General features: G+C 41.2%; 1 protein-coding gene across 1 annotated transcript in view; it reads left to right on the top strand.

Annotated features, from left to right (window-relative positions):
• Positions 1–8,465: 8,465 nt before the first annotated feature.
• Positions 8,466–21,549, top strand: part of AMMECR1 (AMMECR nuclear protein 1) — a 194,861-nt gene continuing 181,777 nt past the window's right edge. Inside the window, exon 1 of the mRNA XM_063432147.1 lies at positions 8,466–8,695. The gene's annotated coding sequence lies outside the window, so the exon portion shown is untranslated. The remainder of the gene's footprint in view (positions 8,696–21,549) is intronic.

Below are 21,549 nucleotides of genomic sequence, written 5' to 3'. Positions count from 1 at the left end.
TCTAGTGGTGTTCTTCACCTTTTAGTACTTTTAGACTTTCTTCTCTGCAGTATACAGATTTAGCAATCTTAGCAGTTTGATTCTGTTTGGTTTCCCTCTCTCTCTTTACTTTTCTCCCCTTTTTATTTTCCTTTCTTTCCCCCTCCCTTTCTCTCTCCTTTTTTCTTTTTGCTTTTTAAGAGCTTTTAGCTCACTCACGTGTCCCCAGGACAGGGCAGTGGAATCCCCTTCTTGGACTCACTTCAGTAGCGTCCTCCACTTCACTTTTATTAGCATATTATAATTATATTAAACAAAAATTGATTGCCAGTAATAAAAAGAGTTGCAATCGTGATGTAATTGGCAATTTGATTGATAGTCAACCCAGCAGTGTTGATCAGATTTAGTTAACATAGTAACTATTTCTATCACAATTATTGATTAATTGTGATGTAATTGGAATGGAAGTTATGTCAGTCAACCCAGCAGTGTCAATAAAATTCAGTTAACATAGTACGTAATTTCCTCAAATTGTTTCCGATGGTTAATTGCCCCAAAGGGCTATCCAAACAAGTTTTGTTTTTTTTCAGATGGCATCCCTACTTTATTTCCATACCTGTATTTAAACAAACTCTATCACAACTGTAGGTATCTTATTAGTAATCTAAGATTGTTTGTTTGATTAGGCATCTCTACAATAAGATTTAGGAATATTTGTCTCAGTCTGTGAATTTTGTTTAATTGTTTTTGTTTAAATCTTTAAACATTTTGCAAAAAATATTTCTCATTTGATTGAAAAAGTGCATCCTTTTTCTTAGTTATCTGATCCTTTGAGGCAATCAACCATGTGCAACAATTTGATAAAATAGTTACTATGTTAACTAAATTTGATTGACCCTGCTGGGTTGACTGGTATAACTTCCATGCAAATTACATCACAATTGTAATTCTTTTTTTTTTTTTTAACCGGTGACCAGTTTATGTCTGATCCACTACACACACTGTATCCACTACACACACACACACACACTGCATTCACTATACACACACATTCTTCATCCACTACCACACACACACACACTCTGCATCCACTATACACACACTGCATCCACTATACACACACACTGCATGCAATACACAGACACTGCATCCACTACACACAATACACAAACTGCATAACACTGTGGGTCTGTTTTGGTTGCTCTGGTATTGTTGGGTGGAGGGACAGCATTTCATCATTGAACCCAGGCAGCATCCACTATATACAGACACACACTGCATCCTCTATATACACACACACACACACACTGCATCCACTATAAACACACACACACACACTGCATCCACTATGTACACACTGCATCCACAATATACACACTGCATCCACTACCACACACACTCTGCATCCACTATACACACACACACTGCATCCACTACATATACAAACACACACTGCACCCACTACACACACACTGCATCCACTATACACACACACACACACACACACACTGTACCCACTACACACACACACACACTGCACCCACAATACACACACACGGTACCCGCTAAACACACATGCAATGCATTCACTACACACACTGCATGCAATACACAGACACTGCATCCACTACACAAATACACACTCTGCGTCCACTACACACAATACACACACTGCATCCACTACACACACTGTATAACACAGTGGGCATGTTTTGGTTGCTGTGGCTTTGTTGGGGGCGCAGCATTTCATCCTTAGACCCAGGCAGCATTCACTATATACACACACTCACGGCATCCGATACACACACACACACTGCATCCGCTGTACATACACACACACTCTGCCCACTATAAACACACGCTTTGCATCCACTATGTACACACTACATCCACAATATACACACACTGCATCCACTATCACACACAAACGGCATCCACTACACAGACAAACACACACACTGAATCTACTATATATATGCACACACAAAAACACACTGCATCCACTATACACACTGCATGCAATACACAGACACTGCAGACAGTGCATCCAATACACAAATACCCACTCTGCATTCACTACACACACTGCACAAAATACACACACTGCATCCACTACACATATACTGCATTCACTACACACACTGTATAACACAATAGCCATGGCCGTGTTTTGGTTGATGTAGGGGGGGGGGAGAGCAGCATTTAATCCTTGGACCCTGGAAGCACAATGTCTTGGGCTGGCTCTGTCAGTACCCACTATATACTGCTTAAGGAGAGATCCACATCTTTGGCCGTAAAAGCCATAGATGGGAGACCTCTCCAGACACGTATTACCCATGAGACATGTCTTGAACATTTCTATTGGGGCCTTACATAAGTAAGAATTGGTTCTTTAGGTGATTTTTGTCTCCTTCTTTTCCTATCATTCTTGGTTTTCCATGGTTGGTGCAGCATAATCCTATCTTGGATTGGGGTAAGTGGGAGATATGTGCTTGGTATTTCAGTTGTAAAAATAGGTGCCTCCTCTCTATTAATCCTGAACCTACTACAATACCCTTGCCCATAGTTGTACCATCTCAATATGATTCTGTGAAAGAAGTGTTCAACAAAACCCATGTTGAGAAGTTACAACCTCACAGGTCTTATGACTGTACCATAGAATGCTTGGTTGCTCTGGTATTGTTGGGTGGATTATGCCGGGTCCGGGATACCCTTTGCCCCATCGTAAAGGTAAAATCACAGAGGAGTATATGGCCACCTTTCTATAAGTTTTATCTCTCTGGTTTTCCATCTCTGATTACCTCAATATTTCCATGTCTCCCCACCCATAATGGTGTGTTTATTTCTTTTTTTTTTTCTTATAACCCTTAGCCTTTATATTTCAGACTGGGCCCCTAAAAACAGCATTGATTAACTACACCCAGTACTCACAAGCAACCAAGCCATGCAGAATATTCTAAGCAGAGGTATCATCTCTGGAAGGCTGCCCACCCCATGGTCATTACCATAATTATAGATAGTGCAGATTAGCTGGTTTTCAAAACACACAAATCAATAGACATGTACAATTCAGTTTAGTCCGAATTGAAATTTAGCCGAATTTCAGATAGTCCGAATGGCCGAAGTGCCGAAGTTCGGAAGTGCCGAACTAAACCGAATTGCCGAAGTGCCGAATTTCCAAAGTGTTGAATGTCGGAAGTGCCAAACCGAACCGTATTGCCGAAGTGCTTCAGACCTCTGAAAAGTGGAAAAACGGGTAGTGGTAGGATTGGGGTAGGGTTAGGGGTAGGGGTTGGGGTAGGGTTAGGGGTAGGGTTAGGTTAGGAGTAGGGTTAGGTTAGGAGTAGGGTTAGGGTTGGGCTAGGAGTAGGGTTAGGGGTAGGGTTTGGGTAAGGACTAGGGTTAGGGGTAGGGTTAGGAGTAGGGTTAGGGTACCTCTACCCCTAACCCTACTCCTTACCCTAACCCTACCCCTACTCCTATACCTTAGCCTAACCATAACCATAACCCTACTCCTAACCCTATCCTAACCCAACCTTACTCCTAACCTTACTCCTAACCCTACCCTAACCCTACTCCTAACCCTACTCCTAACCCTAACCCTACATCTCCTCACCTTAACTCCTTCTGTTAACAAACTGCACCATTAACCATAGTTTAATCACTCATAGGTATAGGTATATAAATATATATATATATGCCTATGATTATATACATGCATATGTATAATCTTGATATCTATACAACAAAACACATTTTCTCTAAATAATGTTCTCCCTTCTATTTTTCACTTTCAGACTAACTTCACTCATTACTAAATTATCCCTATCCTTCTGCTCACCTGTCCCTGTCAACACCATCTTCATTACTTCCACTTTACTCCCCTCCCTATTCATCCCATGCACTCTACATATACCTTTCCAGCCTATCTCCTCTAACTCCTCCCAAATCCTTTCTATACATACCCTCCAACAAAACTTTCAAATCCTACTCCCACCTTCACTTCCTTTCTATCCTTCTGCTCGTAACAACTGGCGATGTCACTCCAAACCCTGTTCCAATCTCGGCAAACTCACCATGTAGTAACTCAAGGAACCACACGAATCACATACCCATCTTATGTTACTCTTCCTCTAAATCCTCCTTCAATACTGCCCTCTGGAATGCACGCTCTGTTTGCAATATTACAAAATCCACTGCTGTCCACGACCTCTTCACCTCTTGTTCCCTAGATTTACTAGCCTTAATAGAAACATGGCTCTCCCCCTCTGACACTGCTACGCTTGCATCTTTATCCTTTGGTGGTCTTCAGCTTACCCAGAACCCAAGACACTCTGAGTGTAAAGGTAGTGGTGTAGGGTTTCTCCCTTCACTGCTCCTTCAAACCTCTACCCACCCCTCTTCCCTCTCTTTCCCATCATTTGAAATTAATTTGATTTGCCTTTTGAAACCCTTCTCTGCTAACATTACTGTTATTTATCGCCCCCCTGGTTTCCCTCTCCTCTTCCTTGACCACTTTGCTGTGTGGCTACCCTATTTCCTCTCTTCTAATATTCCATCCCTAACTCTCGGGGACTTCAATATTCCCAGTAACACCCACCTTTGACCTCAGCAGCCTCTAAACTACTTTCAATTACTTCCTCCCTCGGGCAATCGCAGTGGGCTAATTCTCCCACCCATATAGCTGGCAATACCCTCGACCTCATCTTCTTTTATGCATGTACAGTATCTAATATCCACAACACTCCATTTCCTCTCTCAGATCACCACCTCTTATCATTTGCTCTTGAGTACCCCCTCACCCGACAACCTCAGCCTAACCCCGCTCAACTCAGAAGGAACCTTAATTCTATTGACCTCCAACAGCTGTCAGCTGATATCGATTCACAACTACTATCCATCCCTTCCCTCTCCTGTCCCTCACTGGCCATCTCCACATATAACACTACCCTCATCTCTGCCTTGAACTTTGCAGCCCAGCTCCAAACATGCACCTCGAGGAGGGCACGCCTCCAACCATGGCATACTATATCAACATGCTACCTGCAAAGATACTCCCGTTGTGCTGAACGGTCCTGGAAGTCTCGCACCCAGTCAGACTTTCTCCATTATAGATTCATATTGTGTTCATACAGCGCCCTCGCCAAACAGTCATACATTTCCTCTCTCATTAGTTCATGCTCCCGCAATCTCAGGCATCTCTTTGACACCTTTAATTCTCTTCTTCGCCCTGCTGTGGCCACCCCCCAAACTAACCTTGCAACCAATAGCTTTGCATGTTACTTTACCGACAAGATTGAACAGCTAAGGAAAGAATTCTCCCCACCCTGCCTTTCTCTTTCTCAACCATATGTAGACCATGCCTTTCCTACCTGTGCTTTTCCTTTCCTCTTGCCCCACCACTTGCCCACTCGATCCTATCCCATCTCACCTTATCAGATTTCTCTACCCTTGTCTTGGGCCTTCCTTAACACACATCTTCCACTGCTCTTTCTCTTCTGGCATTGTCCCTGCTGACCTTAAACATGCCACTGTAGTACCTAGCCTGAAAAAACTTTCTCTTGACCCGTCCTCACACTCTAACTAACATCCCATATCCCTGCTCCTCAAAGCTCCTGGAAAGACTTGTCTTTACCCGTCTGTCTTACTTCCTCAATTCCAACTCTCTCCTTGACCCACGTTGATCATGCTCTCCTTCCTCAAACTTATCAATCACTCGGTCTCTGTGACTCTGTCCTCTTGTGGTTTTCCTCTTATCTCTCCCAAGGCTCATTTAGTGTCCCCTTTTCTAATAATTCCCCCTCCCCTCGTCCTGTCTCAGTTGGAGTCCCCCAAGGCTCTGTCATTGGTCCCCTTCTATTTTCTCTTTATACTGCGTCTCTTGGCAAACTTATTACCTTTTTTGGATTCCACTACCACCTGTACGCTGATGACACCCAGATATATCTCTCCTCCTTGGACCTCTTCCCTGCCGTCCTGCAACATGTCACTGCTTGCCTTTCTTCCATCTCTGACTGGATGGCCTCCCGCTTTCTGAAACTCAATCTCTCTAAAATTGAGCTCCTTGTCTTTCCTCCTCCTAATACTGATCCTCCTCTTTCGTTCTCCTTTCAAATTAGTGGTATCCACATAAGTCCATTCTTGCAAGCACGCTGTCTTGGCATCATACTTGATTCTGGCCTCACCTTTGAGCCTCACATCCAGTATGTTGCCAAATCCTGTAGATTCCATCTTAAAAACATAGCCCACATCCACCCCTTTTTTACACAAGATGCTACCAAGGAGCTTGTCCATGATCTAGTAATTTCCTGCATGTATTATTGTAACCCTTTCCTAATTGGTCTTCCCAAAAGCCATATTGCCCCACTACAGTCTGAAGCCATACCTGCTTTCAATTGTCTCACGTTCCCATTTTCCACAGCTCTTTTTCTCACTCACTTGATCCTACTAAGCTTCTTGTTTTGGAGGTTGATTCCTTAGAAACAGGAGTAAAGGCTGTTCTCTCTCAAAGGGAAACACAAGATACTCCTCTTGATCCTTGCGGCTTTTTCTCAAATTTGAAACTGAATCTGGCCATGAACAAGACATCACTCACATTATACCACCTGAAAGTATAGTAGCAACTACCATACTATCCATGTCTTCTTTGTTGATAGAAATAATACATGTAGCTCAAACACAGGCCCCGCTGTGAAATCTCTCAACACATTATGTTCCACAAGCAGAAAGAAGGGGTATATTCTCTTTATGTCAAGACAAACAAAAAACGCTGTTCATCCTGGTATATTCAAAACTATGTCTCTATTTCTAGTCAATGCTGGTGGTCCTCAACATAGCATACGTGAAGGCTTGTACCATTTGTGCCATGACCAAAACATCACGTCAATTACCTTGCTGCTTCTTACAACAACTTCCTATTCCTGAAGTTCCATGGTCCCACAAGGCTATGGACTTCATCATAGATTTACCTCCATTGAAAGGGCACACCACCATCCTAACAATGGTAGATCCTTTTTCAAAAATGGTCCATTTGATTCCTCTTCCCAAATAACCTACATCAGCTGAGGTAGCCAAAATATTTATGGATATCTACGGGTAACAAGGGAACACAGTTTATATCCAGATTCTGGAGGACATTCTATTCTGAACTAGGAATTTCGTTGTAATTTTCATTTTCATATTATCCTCAAACAAATGGGGCAGCAGAAGGAGCTTTCAGTCTTTAGAAGCATTCTTGCGATGTTTTATATCTCATAATCAGTACAACTGGTCTGACCTTCTCCCTTGTGCAGAATTTGCCTGCAAAAACACTACACTTGATTCTTCATGGCACAGCTTTTTCTATATTAACTCTGGTAGACACCCTTCTGTTACTACTACTGGAAACAGGTTTAACGAGCCCCTGCCACAAGAGCTATGTAGACAAATGACGTACCATGGCACCATGTTATTAGGTGACAGGGTCTGTCTCTTTTTACCCATAACATAAATACTGCTTTATTTATCTGTAGGTTGTCTTGTTTTCACATTTCTTTTAGTGGAATATAGAAAAGGTCTCAGATGCAGCCTTGCAGCCACAATGTGCTTGGAGTATTGATGGCACATAAGGTCTCTTATCACATTTAGTTCCTGCAAGTCAAACTTGTCTTGTTACATTTACTTGTATGTGTCACAGATATCATCAAATGGATTTTGTGTATTGGATATAATGCTCGATTTAAATATGCAACCAAAGTGCTAAACAGACACTATGTGCTCCAGTAAACCAGAATGGTGGGCAGTGAGTAATGGGCGTGTGGTAGCTTTGCCACTCCAGATGTTGAGAACTACCATAAGCTAGCAGCACAGGATGCTTCTGCACAGGATGCTTCTGAACAGGATCCGGGTGTTTTTTCCTTTTTTTTCTACATTTAAGGATCATAAGATAAAGGTTAGGTTGACATTTAACCTGAATATACTGTTTGGACTAGGAAGAGGCCTACAGCGACTATCTCAATCAAAGGACCTCTGAAGCTTCCAAGAGAGAAATGGACATACCACTGCATATTAAACTTTTACACATTTAACCCTTGGATTAAAATGAGATTGTGCAACATGTTTTCTGATAATGGATTTATACCCCTCTTCTACTGAATCTTTTAAAGATCCAATTGCAATCGATGACGTGCTATAATAAATCAGTTGTTAAAATATTACTACATGACCCTTGTCTAGCCTTCTATTAAGCAGCAGGTTTGGACCCTCACATAAAGGAACACTATACAGTTCTCTTCTGGGTTAAGAGATCAGGTCATCTGTCTTCTTTTAATCCAAACACCCACGTGGTGTTACCCCCTAGTGCTTTCTGCCAGCCCTTTTTTCCCATCACTTTAATCTACACACCCTCAGCGACCCAGATCTTTAAATTCAGCATTTCTCTCAGGTTTCAGCAAGTCATTGGCAGCCAGGGCTATTTTGGGACATTTCTCTCTCTCTCTTTCTCTCTCTCCCTCTCTCTCTCTTTCTCTGTAGTGCAGATGCAGCTCAGGGAAACGCAGGGAGCATGATAAAAACCCGCAGCTATATGCCTTGCGAAATCCTGTCTTTCCTACTGATTTCCCTCTTCCCCTCCTCTGATTATTCAAAGGGCAGTGTGCTGCCTCTGTCCCCAGTCACTGCAGTTTCTGGATCGGGATTTCAGGCTTCCTCTCCCGGATTACCAGCCAGTAACAGCACGGTAAGAACAGGGCACTATGTGCTGCAGCTTTAATGATGGGCTCTTTATGGGGGAAGTGCTTGATGTCTATGCCCATCTCCTCCAAATCTATCATTTCTGGCATGTCAGACACAGACAGAATCTGCTGATCTCCATTTCTCTGTTCTTGTAAGTAGTGCTATTCTATGTATTTTTTAAACAGGTGACAAGGAATCTGAACATTCTATGGCCCCATAACCATGCTTTATTAATAGACCACACACATTGATCAGTTTTCATGATATTGTCTGCCTCTGTCTGTCTATCTATCTATCAATCCATCTATCCATCCACCCATCCATCCATCTATCTTTACCCAACTGTGGTTTATCCTAGCTTTTAAATGTGGCAAAAAGGCCTATTACATGATTGCAACTATATTTATATGTATGCACCTCTATATACTGCTATACACTGTGCTAATCAGACTAATTGCCCTCTGTGACATCTTATAGAAAAAACATCTTACATAGTTAACCCATGAATATAAATTAGTTTTTTTTTTTCCAAATATTGAAAATGTCTTTTCAAAAGAAAAAACTTATGCATGTGTGTATATTTATTTGTTATCTATGCATAAAATATACAGATACACGCAAAGTTGTAATTAATACAGTATTTTCAGTCAACTATTTAATTGTTGGTGGGGATGAAAAGCTGCGCAGAATGCTCAGGATCCGAGATTCCCATCTAGCTTTGAATTTATAAACCTTTTATTTATTTTTTATTGCATTGAGCATTAACAATGCTAGAAATCAAACCCACTTAGTAACATAGCACAGCAGTCCAAAAGGATGTGTGTTGCAAAGTGCATGACGCAGCATTGTGTGTTGGAATCTCTAACCACTACTCAGTTCTTGTACAGTAACCTGGTGGAATTCCTGTGGGAATGTACAGTGGCAAGCTGCGTTCCTATACAGACACTCATTTAAACAACCAAAAGAGCCTTAACTGGAATGCCTCTGGGGGACATAGGGTTTCCTTGTGCTGCTCTGTGAGATTACAGAGTAAATGAATCAGCAATGTGATCAGGGCCTCTTATCCTTGCCAGAGGGGTTTTTATTTTCAGCAAGGCCCCTGTGCTATCTAGAGGAACTTGTTGTCATTCATGCCTTCTGGGAAATGCAACCTATTTTGGGGCATTTGCTAAGCAGTATTTCACCTAGACCAATGGTTCCCAAAGTTTTTAGGTTCAAGGCGCCCTTAATATTTCAGCATTTTTCCAAAACACCCCAAGTCAAAATTTCTAGGTTGTATATCTGTACAGCGCTGTCGCATTTACTGGCGCTAGAGTGTAATGTACAGTGTTGGTGTTTGAAGGGATGCTTGTATACATTTATTGTGTTTTAATACAGGGGTGTGTTTGTATGTAATCTTTGCGTTTGATTGCAGGGGTGTGTGTGAATGTAATGTTCACTTTTAAATGTGGATGTACGTTTGTGTGAAGTATTTGTGTTTGAGTGAAGGGGTGTGTTTGTTTGTAATGTTTGTGTTAGATAGCAGGAGTGTGCTTGTATGTTGTGCTGGTGTTTGACTGCTTGGATGCATGCACATCAACACACAGATGCATATAAATATACTGACACATACACACAAATTCATATAGACACCGACACACACACATAGATACACACCGACATATACAAACATGCACCCTGACACACACAAACATTGATACATGCCCACACCATGACACAGATACACACTGACATAAAAACACACACCCTGACACACAGATGCACATACACAGATGTGTGCGTGCACACAGACACAGAAGCACACTGATATATTATTACATAGAACATAGAATGTGACGGCAGATAAGAACCATTTGGCCCATCTAGTCTGCCCAATTTTCTAAATATTTTCAGTAGTCCCTGGCCTTATCTTATACTTAGGATAGCCTTATGCCTATCCCACGCATGCTTAAACTCCTTTACTGTGTTAACCTCTTCCACTTCAGCTGGAAGGCTATTCCATGCGTCCACTACCCTCTCAGTAAAGTAATACTTCCGAATATTTTTTTTAAACCTTTGTCCCTCTAATTTAAGACTGTCCTCTTGTTGTGTCACATTTTCTTCTTTTAAATATAGTCTCCTCCTTTACGGTGTTGATTCCCTTTATGTATTTAGATGTTTCTATCATATCCCCCCTTGTCTTGTCTTTCATCCAAGCTATACATGTTAAGATCCTTTAACCTTTCCTGGTAAGTTTTATCCTGCAATCCACTGAAGGTGTGTAAGTAATAGAGAGGTTTATTGGAGAATAGAGTAACGTTTTGACCACACAAGGTCTTTGTCAAGCTTGAACTCGGTGAGGTTGAAACGTTTTACACACCCTGAGTGTCTGGTTCATTCTGGGGTTTTTTTTGCCTTCCATTGACATATACTGTGTGATGATATAGAGGGAAATTAAAATATGTAATGGAAATAAAACACGGAACAGTACTTACATGGAGTATTATATCATTTAAACCATCCTGTTTACACAATATGTGCAATAAGATGCTGTAAATTAAACAGTTATCTCTTTGGCATCATTGAAAACGTTTAAATGTAGTGCATATTGGTTAAATAGTATATATGACTGGGAATATGATACAGTTCATTGAAATGTTACCAGAAAGTAGAGTTCAGTACAAATATAATTAACTAGGTACTCCTGCTAAGAGAGAAAAACCCTATGAAGTATATGTACAATATATAAAGTATAAGCATTGTCACTTTTTTATTTCGTGTATATGATTGTCATACTTTTACCCGTTCCGGAGCTCCCCGATCCAGAGGTGGGTCAGATGCTCCAAGCTGTGCGTGCGCGTCTATTTGTACAGAGTCACGCCAACGTCATAACGGCACGACTCAAAGTGCCGAACCGATCGATTCGCACAAACTGAAACTCACAAATTCGGCTTTCGGACTCTATAGTTATGCAAACCAGTGAGACTGGTTCCCTGGCTTTATAAGCCAGGGCCTTTTTAGTAGCAAGTTGCCCTGTTGTGGTTCATGTTGACCCAAGAGTGCGTATTATATTGTATTTGGATTTCTTGTTACCGACTTTGGCTTGTTTATCGTTTCACCGCTTTCTGTGTTTCTGACCTTGGCTTGTCTTACCGTTTATGCTGTTCTTCCCTACGTTTGACCTTGGCTTCCTGACTACTTTTTTAAGTTAAATCCGGCCATTCTAAGGCTCGGTAATATGTTATACTTCTCCTTTAGCAGATATGGGTCTGTGTGTTTCGGGTTCTCCTACTTTAGCCATGACAATGATGACCTTTTTTAATAGACCTCTTTATGTAAAACCAAGAAAGCATAAACTAAGAAATGTTTTTCTGGAGCCATGTTGTTTGATATTAAGATTCGAACAGGCCGTATCACATGAGAAGTGAGAATGTATAGTAATTTAATGAGGGACTGTCACTTTCCTAATATTAGCCCAAGCAAATAGCTAACTAAAGGTTAGCCACTGGTTGACTATTTTATTTTTGTTTTAATTCTTAAAAGTATGTCAATTTATTAGGCCTCCCAGTATGGCCCTACTGAACAAAATGCCAAATGCGCATGTGCTCATACAGACTTTCTCCACTGGATGGCTGATCACACTTGAGCACACCATAGATATTACAGGGCAATATCAAAACTACATGGAAGTGCGACAAAGGTAGGTATGTTTTTTTATTTGCCTCTACTGCTGGAAGTGACAGTTCCCTTTTAAGGTTTGTACCAGGATCTCTTAGTTGAATGTGAAAGAATAGCAAGTTTACAAAACGGAAGAGCTCTTTCACCACTGAGTGCTTTTATTTTCATAAATGTATACATTGTAGAAAACGTTATAACGTGTTAAGAGACTAAATCATCTTTACAGGTCTTACTAGTTTTCATTTAGGTTCAAACCATTAGCTTGCAAATGAAAGTTGCAACTCTACAACATACATTAAAAGAAAATTTTAAAAACACAAATCGTCAGGTACCCTGTTGATATATCTGAAAATGTTGATCATTTTTATGCTGTGAAAATGTAAAACGGTTGTTTTGATATAAGCTACTGGAGCTTCCAAGTGTGCTTGGAGCACTCAAACCCTCTCCCCAAAGGCCTGTACTTATAAAGACTAGCAGGCTACAGTAGAAGGAGAGGGTGAAACATCAAGGGGTAGTTTAAACACAATAACCACTACAGTGTACTATGGTGGTTGCCAGGTGTCCCAATTTAACACTTAGCTAGTTCCCACATGCCTCTCTGGTCCAGATCCCTATAAAGGAAAAGTCCATACTTTCCCCTTGGGACATAAATTCTGTACATTTTGGGTTACAATTCATTGATTGAGAGTGTCAAGGTCAGATATTTTTTTTTTTGATCAGGGGCAATAATGTTATTTCCTAAACTAAATCATGAAGGTAGGTTTGAAGATTTGACTTTGCATTGGCAGATTTTATACCTAAAAATAACCTACCACAATTTGTGATATAATGCCAGGACCCTTTTAATTCTGGGTTGTCGCATCACCTCGCGGCACCGCGCACTCCCTCCAGTGCCATGTGTTCCTGAAACCTGGCACTTCCGCATTCAGCCTCTGCTGCTGAATGCACGTCCTGGCGTTGTGACGTCATTCATGTCGCGGAATGTTCACATTCCCTTTTATATATTTAAAGTTACATAACGCCTTCTCTTGACATGTCACTTCCATATTGTCAGGATCCTATCCTGACAATCAAAGTTATGTTTAATTTTTTCTTTTATTTCTACAAATTCCAGTTTTCCACCACTAGCCTCCCTAGTCACTAGTCTAAATCCACAGTTTCTCTCACCTGCCTAGCGTGATTATTAAATCTGCTATAAGAAGCCACACCCTGCTAAATAAATGGCCTTTACATTGAATTAATGAAGTTGATCTTCAACCTGAATGAACGTCTGATCCTGGCTCCTACAGAGAAAACCTGCTTTATTCTAAATAACATTAAAGGGACACTATAGTCACCAGTGCAACTACATGTATTCCTACCCCTATAGTGTTAACACGACCATCTAGCCCCCCTGGGCCCCTCATGCCTCCATAAATATAGTAAAAATCTTACTGTATTCCAGCCAGAAGCTGTAAATCTGCATGCTGAGACTCAGGAAAAACAAGCAGTCTGCTGACATGTGATAGCCTGATCCAATTACAGTGCTTCCCCATAGGATTGGCTGAGACTGACAAGGAGGCAGATCAGGGGCAGAGCCAGCATGATTCAAACACAGCCCTGGCCAATCAGCATCTCCTCATAGAGATGAATTGAATCAATGAATCTCTATGAGGAAAGTTCAGTGTCTGCATGCAGAGGGAGGAGACACTGAATCACAGGATGCTGTGCACAGTGCTGCCCTGTGCTCTGCTGACAGCAGATCTGAGTGGATCTCATATTATGCCTCCATCAACTCGGAAGTCTCTCTGGTTCACTGTGAGTGACTGCAACTGGAGGTTTTCCTAGCTTTCAATGTAGAAAATACTTTTCTCAGAAAATACAGTGTTTACATGAGAAAGGCTGCAGGGAGCTATAGTTCTCACCTGAACAACCTCATTAAGCTGAAGTTGTTCAGGTGACTATAGTGTCCCTTTAAACCCAACCTGATTTATGGGAACAACCTGCTTCATTTCCAATCTGCTTACAACCAATAAGCTTGGGGACAAACCTGATCTACAATACCACACTGGACTTCCACACCTACCTTATCTACACTACCAACCTGCATAACACAAACATTCCTGTTATTTTGCAACTATCCTGAATGACCCTATTACAATTATCTGAAATGTGCAGTACTTCATCCAAACCAAAGGGGCCGATCACCTAAACATCTGAATATCCTGTATTTCTAAAACCTTTATATTGTTTAGTTCTGTCTTATTATATTTGTTTACCTGTAACCCATATTTTCCTTTTTTTTTTTTTACCTATAACTTAATTTTTCTTGCTACCTAATAACCTGTCTGGGACATATTGCCTAACTTTTTATTCTTGTTATTCCTCTATATATTTTACCAACAATCTCGATTATAGGTTCTGCTGTCTCCCTTTGACCTATATTGTCCTTTATAGGTGTTATTTCCTAAGTAACCTGTTCTGGACATATTTCCTAACCCTCTATTTAATATTCCCCTTTTTACTTTCATTCCTTTCTATTATTTCCACTTCCCCTTTAATTCCTGCTACATTTATTATTACAAGAAAATCATGTCAAAGATTATAAATAAAGAGCCTAAAGTTAACCCCGGTATAAGTCTCTTATGTGACCTGATCAAGAACCTGACACATATGACATCACATAGACCTGCAACCAATCACTACGCAGTATAGGATATTTAACTGTAGGGTATTTTCTTGGTTGTTCTTAGTTCCATGCCCTGTCAGTGCGTTGTATTATTTTACTTATTCCGTTTTCTCAACTTAGCTTTTTTTGACCATTCTTGCTCTCTGCGACCCTGACCTTGGCTTGTTTCATGACTCTGCGTATCTCTGTTGCTCTGACCTTGGCTTGATAATGTTTATTCTGTGTCTGCTTGCACACATTCTGACTTATTTCTCAGTGCTAGCCCGGCCATTCTAAGGACGGGTATGCATATCTACCTTGTTTCAATCTAGGTTTGTGTATTAGGGTCAGGTCAGTCCTCATACGGGTAGTCGTATCGTAGATCATAGTATGTTATTTTTTTCCTTAGTTTATCCAGGAGGGGATATTGTTTAGGTTACATGTAGCATTGTAAGCTTTTCAAGGTTCTCACTAAGGTGAACTACAGATTCCACTGCAAGTACATATTCAACTACAGAATACAATACAAAATCTATTAGAGGAACCTGCCATTCTCACAATGTGTTCACATTCAGATAGATGCAGATCCAGGCCCCAGGGAGAGTGCGCAGCTTAGCGGACAGGGGCACATGTATGAGTGTGGGATGGATAAAGCATGATTGGCTATATGCTACATATGGGAGTGTGAGATGTGAGGAAGTGGGTGGTAACAGATTAGACTGACCTCAGTGCCACTTAGGAGCCAGGTCAGCAACAAGTTTCCTGCCCACCCTCCCTTTGCTGTTTGGGCCCGGGGGGTTGTCACAGCGAGGCGGGGGTGTGTCCTTGCCAAATAAGGGATGGTTTGGTAGATTAGATGAAAAAGGGGGATAATGGCCGGGTCTCATTCTCCCCCTGTCTCTTATGGTGAACCTGGAGGAGGTACCAGGTTGGACGTGTCCCCACTGGGTTGTAAGTCGACCAGTGGGGGGCATTATGGTTGGACCCCACCGAGTGGGTGGGGAGCCCTGAAAAGGAAGATGTTTTTATTATGCCGAGGGGGGGAGGTGAGAGCCTTGGGGAAGTAAGATTGGCAAGGACGGTTTCTTTGGTTACTGTATGACTATATGCAAATTGTTTATGTTAATCTATGATATTTATTATTTCATTATATGTTAAAGGAGTTATACGGTATTTGGTTGTGTTAATAAATGCTGTGGCCTGTTTTCTCCAAGAAGTTGTCTGTCGTTATTTGAAGGGGTAAGTTATGGTTTTATGGGGGATGAAGGGAATGCTATCCAATGCCCACTACGTACATACAAGTTTATACATTGTACTAGTGAATTGGAAAGGAAATGCTTTTCAATACATAATGCGTATAGGCAGCTTGGTGCTTAATCCAGTATAAAAAATCACGACAGTAAAAAAGCTGTTAATAGCCTGCTAGGATTTGTAATGCAAAATTTATTTTTATTAGTGATGGTTGTTTCAGATTCTCAGATTCCTATACAATTTTTCATCAGGGCAAAGTTTCACATATAATTCCTTTTCCTATATTATATATACATATACATACAACTGATCATTGAAGTGCACTTACCAAGGCTGAAACTTGTCCATGAACCTGCCTGTGGGTGTGCATGTGTGCATAAGACTCTGCCCTGTGATGCCTCCCAGAGTGCACGTCTTTGCCATGGTGATCTGAATGCTTTTTCCGTGATCCCATGGCTAAAGATATATACATACAAACACAGTGTTAGTGTATACAATGTGCAGGAGGGCTGAAAGATTTAGTTGAAACATCAGCTACAGCACATTACACAGTTCAAGACTCAATTCGGTTTTGGTCTAACTGAAAGGACCTCCAAGTGCAAACGTGCCAGGTGGGTCTTTGTACACGCATCAAATAGTGTTTCTGTAGCAACAGGGATGCATGTTCTGATTGCTGCAAAATTAAAAACATGAACAACTAGTGTGACACTAAAACAAACTGATTAAACAGTGAGGATACCGGGCAAAAACATTAGGTTATACTTTGTTATTTAAGATTTGGGATATGGCCTACGGCCCTGAATTTAAGCATAGGGGGAGAATGCCTAAATTCCAAAAAATGCTTTAGTATTAGTAAGTCTGATGTACAATCTCGGTACACTATATGGTTAGAAGACCTATGGTTGCGTATGCATTCACGAAGGGGTAGATCCGTCTTCCCAACAGATGCAAGTCCAAAGGGGTACACCAATTTATAAATCGCAAAATCTGTAGTACACGTGATCTGGTGCTGTACAGTGTATCGCATGCCACAATGTAAGTGGAAAAAATGCTTCGGATCATACGTCCAGATGTAACGCACAACCATAATTCACAAATTCTTTGGTATTGTCGTAGAAATGTACAGTATCTGTGTTAACCAGCAGATCTTTTGAGTTCTTTTCTCTACCGAAACCCAGCATAGTTTTTTTCTTTAAAGCAGGTAGGGTTGGATCCATGGCTACGTTGCACCAATTTTAAATACATTCTTTAATTGGCCTGACGGTGTAGTGAATTGCTGGAAAAATAAATCTATTGGCTTGTTTTTTTATGTCACTATCATTCTGGCACTTGCATAGGATCTCCTGTAGGACTACATCCTTTTACCCTCTCTTTTTGAAGTTCTTTCACATTTGTGATATTTACTGATCCACAGCCACAGCACTGGAGTTGTTATGTATCCTCTTAAAAATTGAGAATAAGGCAACAAGGCTTTAAGATGATGTGGCATGCATCAATGTGTTCCTGTCAGTTAGTTTCCCGTACAATGTGTACGTGAGGTGTGAGCCCTGAACACATACAAAATTATTATATAGGTATCCCACTATACTTGTCATGGTGCTGTACTCTAGCCAAAGAACATCTGCCAAACAGTCAACGGACTTTCAAATGCAGCATAAAAATGATTAATAAAAAAGCTTTTAATCCCATTTTATCCTGTTTGGCCTCACACTCCACCAACCCAGAGAATGAGTCCAAGCCTCAGTGGCGCCAAACGATTGAGTGGTGGAACGCAAGCAAAGCCGAGTGAACAGATAGGAGCAAGAAAGAGATGAGCAGGGAAAGACTAGAAAATCGTGTGTAAAAGGGGTAATGAGCACTGTGAAGCACAAAAGCATATTTCGATCCTAGCACCATGCTGAGAAAGCACTATCACTAATTATAGAACATAGCAACAGTAACCATACACTGCAACATTCTATCAAGTTAACAATTCATGCAACATAGTAACATGCAGAGAAGCCTAGTATCACCGAGGTGAGAACATAGCTGTCATGGATGGATTGTGTATTTAACAGGCTAATGAATGTAAGGAAGCACAGTTTCTAAATACAATAAAGTATCAGATAGCTTAAGGATACATAGACCGAAAAGTACATGATATCGCCAAATGCATAAATTTTTGTAAAACACTACAACGCTAGGCTTACAATACCATAATAATTCCCTGAAATGGAGCTGTGATATCGGCCCAAACTAATATATTTTGGACCATAATAACATACACAGGCGCCTATAATCACTGCAGTGAGAGCATAGATGTCATATACCAAATTCCTTCTATACGTATTACAGGCTAGCAAAGAAAGTGAAGCAGGGGCTCAAAATACTAGCATGGTATTGATTAAAGGATCACTATGGGGTCAGGAACACAAACATGTATACCTGACCCTATAGTGCTAAACCAACCATTTAGGTGGTTTGTTCCCCCTTAGCCCTCCTATGAAAGTTTAAAACTCACCTTATTTCCAGCACCGTGCGGGTCCGCCGGCGCTGGCTCTGGCTCTGCCCCCTTTGTGACATCAAAATAGGGAAAGCATTGGATTGGATAAACGGGGGTGGGGCCAAATGCATCTCTATGAGGAAAATGCAGTGTCTCCATGCAGAGCGTGGGGACGCTGAATGGCAGGGCTGCCTACTGTGCAGCCCTGAACCAGAAAGCCCCTCCAGTAGTCATCTAAGGAGTGGCCACTTGGAGGTGTCCCTAGGGGCAATGTAAACACTGCCTTTTCTCTGAAAAGACAGTGTTAATATGAAAATGCCTGAAGGGAGCTATTATACTCACCTGAACAACTACATTAAGCTGTAGTTCTTCTGGTGACTATAGTGTCCCTTTGAAGATACATAGGCAACAACATATATGATTGCATAAAATTATTGTAATCATATTTTATGAATGTATTTTTTGTGTTTGCTTTTGATTCTCATTTACCTTCTCTTTATTTTACGTGGTGTTTTTTAATACTTTTTATATCATCGCTACTTTTGAGTGATTAATTACACTGAACAAAATTATAAACGCAACCATTTTTCATGAGCTGAACTCAAAGATCTAAGACTTTTTCTATGTACACAAAAGGCCTATTTCTCTCAAATATTGTTCACAAATTTGTCTAAATCTGTGTTAGTGAGCACTTCTCCTTTGCTGAGATAATCCATCCACCTCTCAGGTGTGGCATATCAAGATGATTATTGCACAGGTGTGCTTTAGGCTGGCCACAATAAAATGCCACTCTAAAATTTGCAGTTTTATCACAGAGCACAATGCCACAGATGTTGCAAGTTTTCAGGGAGCGTGCAATTGGCATGCTGACTGCAGGAATGTCCACCAGAGCTGTTGCCTGTGAATTGAATTTTATTTTCTCTACCATAAGCCATCTCCAAAAGGCGCTTCAGAGAATTTGGCAGTACATCCAACCGGCCTCACAACCGCAGACCACGTGTAACCACACCAGCCCAGGACCTCCACATTGAGCATCTTCAACTCCAAGTTCCTCTGAGACCAGCCACTTCCGTATGCACAGAAGAGTATGCGATAGTTGTCGCCAAAATGCCTCACGTCCGCCTGTTGGAACGAAACTCTGCGTTCCACCAAACTCCGGGATACAATTCGAAAAGAAGTTGCCGGAACAAAAGCTAAAGGTAGCTACATAGACTAAGATATTCATAGACTTGGAATCCTAGGGGAGACCCTGGTTCATAATGTATTGCTCTCCTAAATACCACTGCCACTTGTGGGGGAAAGTAACCCAATTCTTTCTTCAACCAAGCCACCCGGACAGCTGCTGCAAAAATCGGTTTGCATAACCAAAGAATTTCTGCACAAACTGTCAGAAACAGTCTCAAGGAAGCTCCTCGTCCTCATCGGGGTCTCAACCTGACTGCAGTTCGTCGTCGTAACCGACTTGAGTGGGCAAATGCTCACATTTGATGACATCTGGCTCTTTGGAGAGGTGTTCTCTTCACGGATGAATCCCGATTTTCACTATACAGGGCAGATGGCAGACAACGTGTATGGCTTTGTGTGGGTGAGCGGTTTGCTGATGTTAACATTGTGGATCGAGTGGCCCATGGTGACGGTGGGGTTATGGTATGGGCAGGCGTATGTTATGGACAACGAAGATTTTATTGATATAATTTTGAATGCACAGAGATACCGTGACGAGATCCTGAAGCCCATTGTTGTGCCATTCATCCACGACCATCACCTCATGTTGCAGCATGAACATGGCCCCATGAAAACATCCCAGTTCTTGCATGGCCAGTATACTCACTGGACATATCACCCATTGAGCATGTTTGGGATGCTCTGGATCGACGTATACGACAGCATGTTCCAGGTCAGCGACTTCGTCCAGCCATTGAAGAGGAGTGGACCAACTACCACAGGCCACAATCAACGACCTGATCAACTCTATGCAAAGGAGATGTGTTGCACTGCGTGACGCAAATGGTGATCACACCAGATACTGACAGGTTCCTCCCCCCCCCCCCCCCCCGCAACTCCCAATACAGAAAGAGAAATAGGCCTTTTGTGTACATAGAAAAAGTTTAGTTTTAGATCTTTGAGTTCAGCTCATGAAAAATGGGGGCAAAAACTAAAGTGTTGCATTTATAATTTTGATCAGTGCATATGGTCATCTTAGTATTAGACAGACATTATATGTAACAGTAACTACTAGGGTTGAAAACTAAATTTTTGGGATATTCTGATCTCGTCTCTGAAATCATGTATGTAAAAGCAAACAGAGCATCTCATAAAAAAGCAAACACAAGTTATAGAATATTTTCAGTTTTACTCAATGGTGTTATATCCAGAAAAGTCGCAATTCTCATATAAAGAGTCATTGATATGAAAGAAAACTAGCAGCACATTATCGGTGAATATCATAGCAGTCTAAAGACCTACATATCTATAGCCAACCATACCTGATAGTGAATTATATATCAGAAAGGAAAGTATATAGTACACCAAAAAGAAAGAGCTCCCTCTTGAAGGTTAGGAGAAAATTCATCTTTTAGTAGGACAGCTAGACCAATCAAATTACCCCCCAAAAATAGTAGATCCCAATAAAGGCGATTTGGGAATTCCAAATCTTGTAAGTTATTATAGTTTTAGTAAATGCATTCATAGGATCGCTCTTGTTGCTGGTAAGATATTGATGATATTTTGGTATTCCCAGGCAGGTTGTGTTATTATCTTTGGTTGGAGTCTCCACCTAAATTGCACCTAGAGAGTAGTCACATTTCACTCCATGTGCATT

The sequence above is a fragment of the Pelobates fuscus genome, chromosome 9, assembly GCF_036172605.1.
Source record: "Pelobates fuscus isolate aPelFus1 chromosome 9, aPelFus1.pri, whole genome shotgun sequence".
In the NCBI taxonomy this organism is placed as follows: Eukaryota; Metazoa; Chordata; class Amphibia; order Anura; family Pelobatidae; genus Pelobates; species Pelobates fuscus.
The sequence above is the reverse complement of the archived record's forward strand: the minus strand, read 5'-3'. Positions and strand labels throughout refer to the sequence as shown.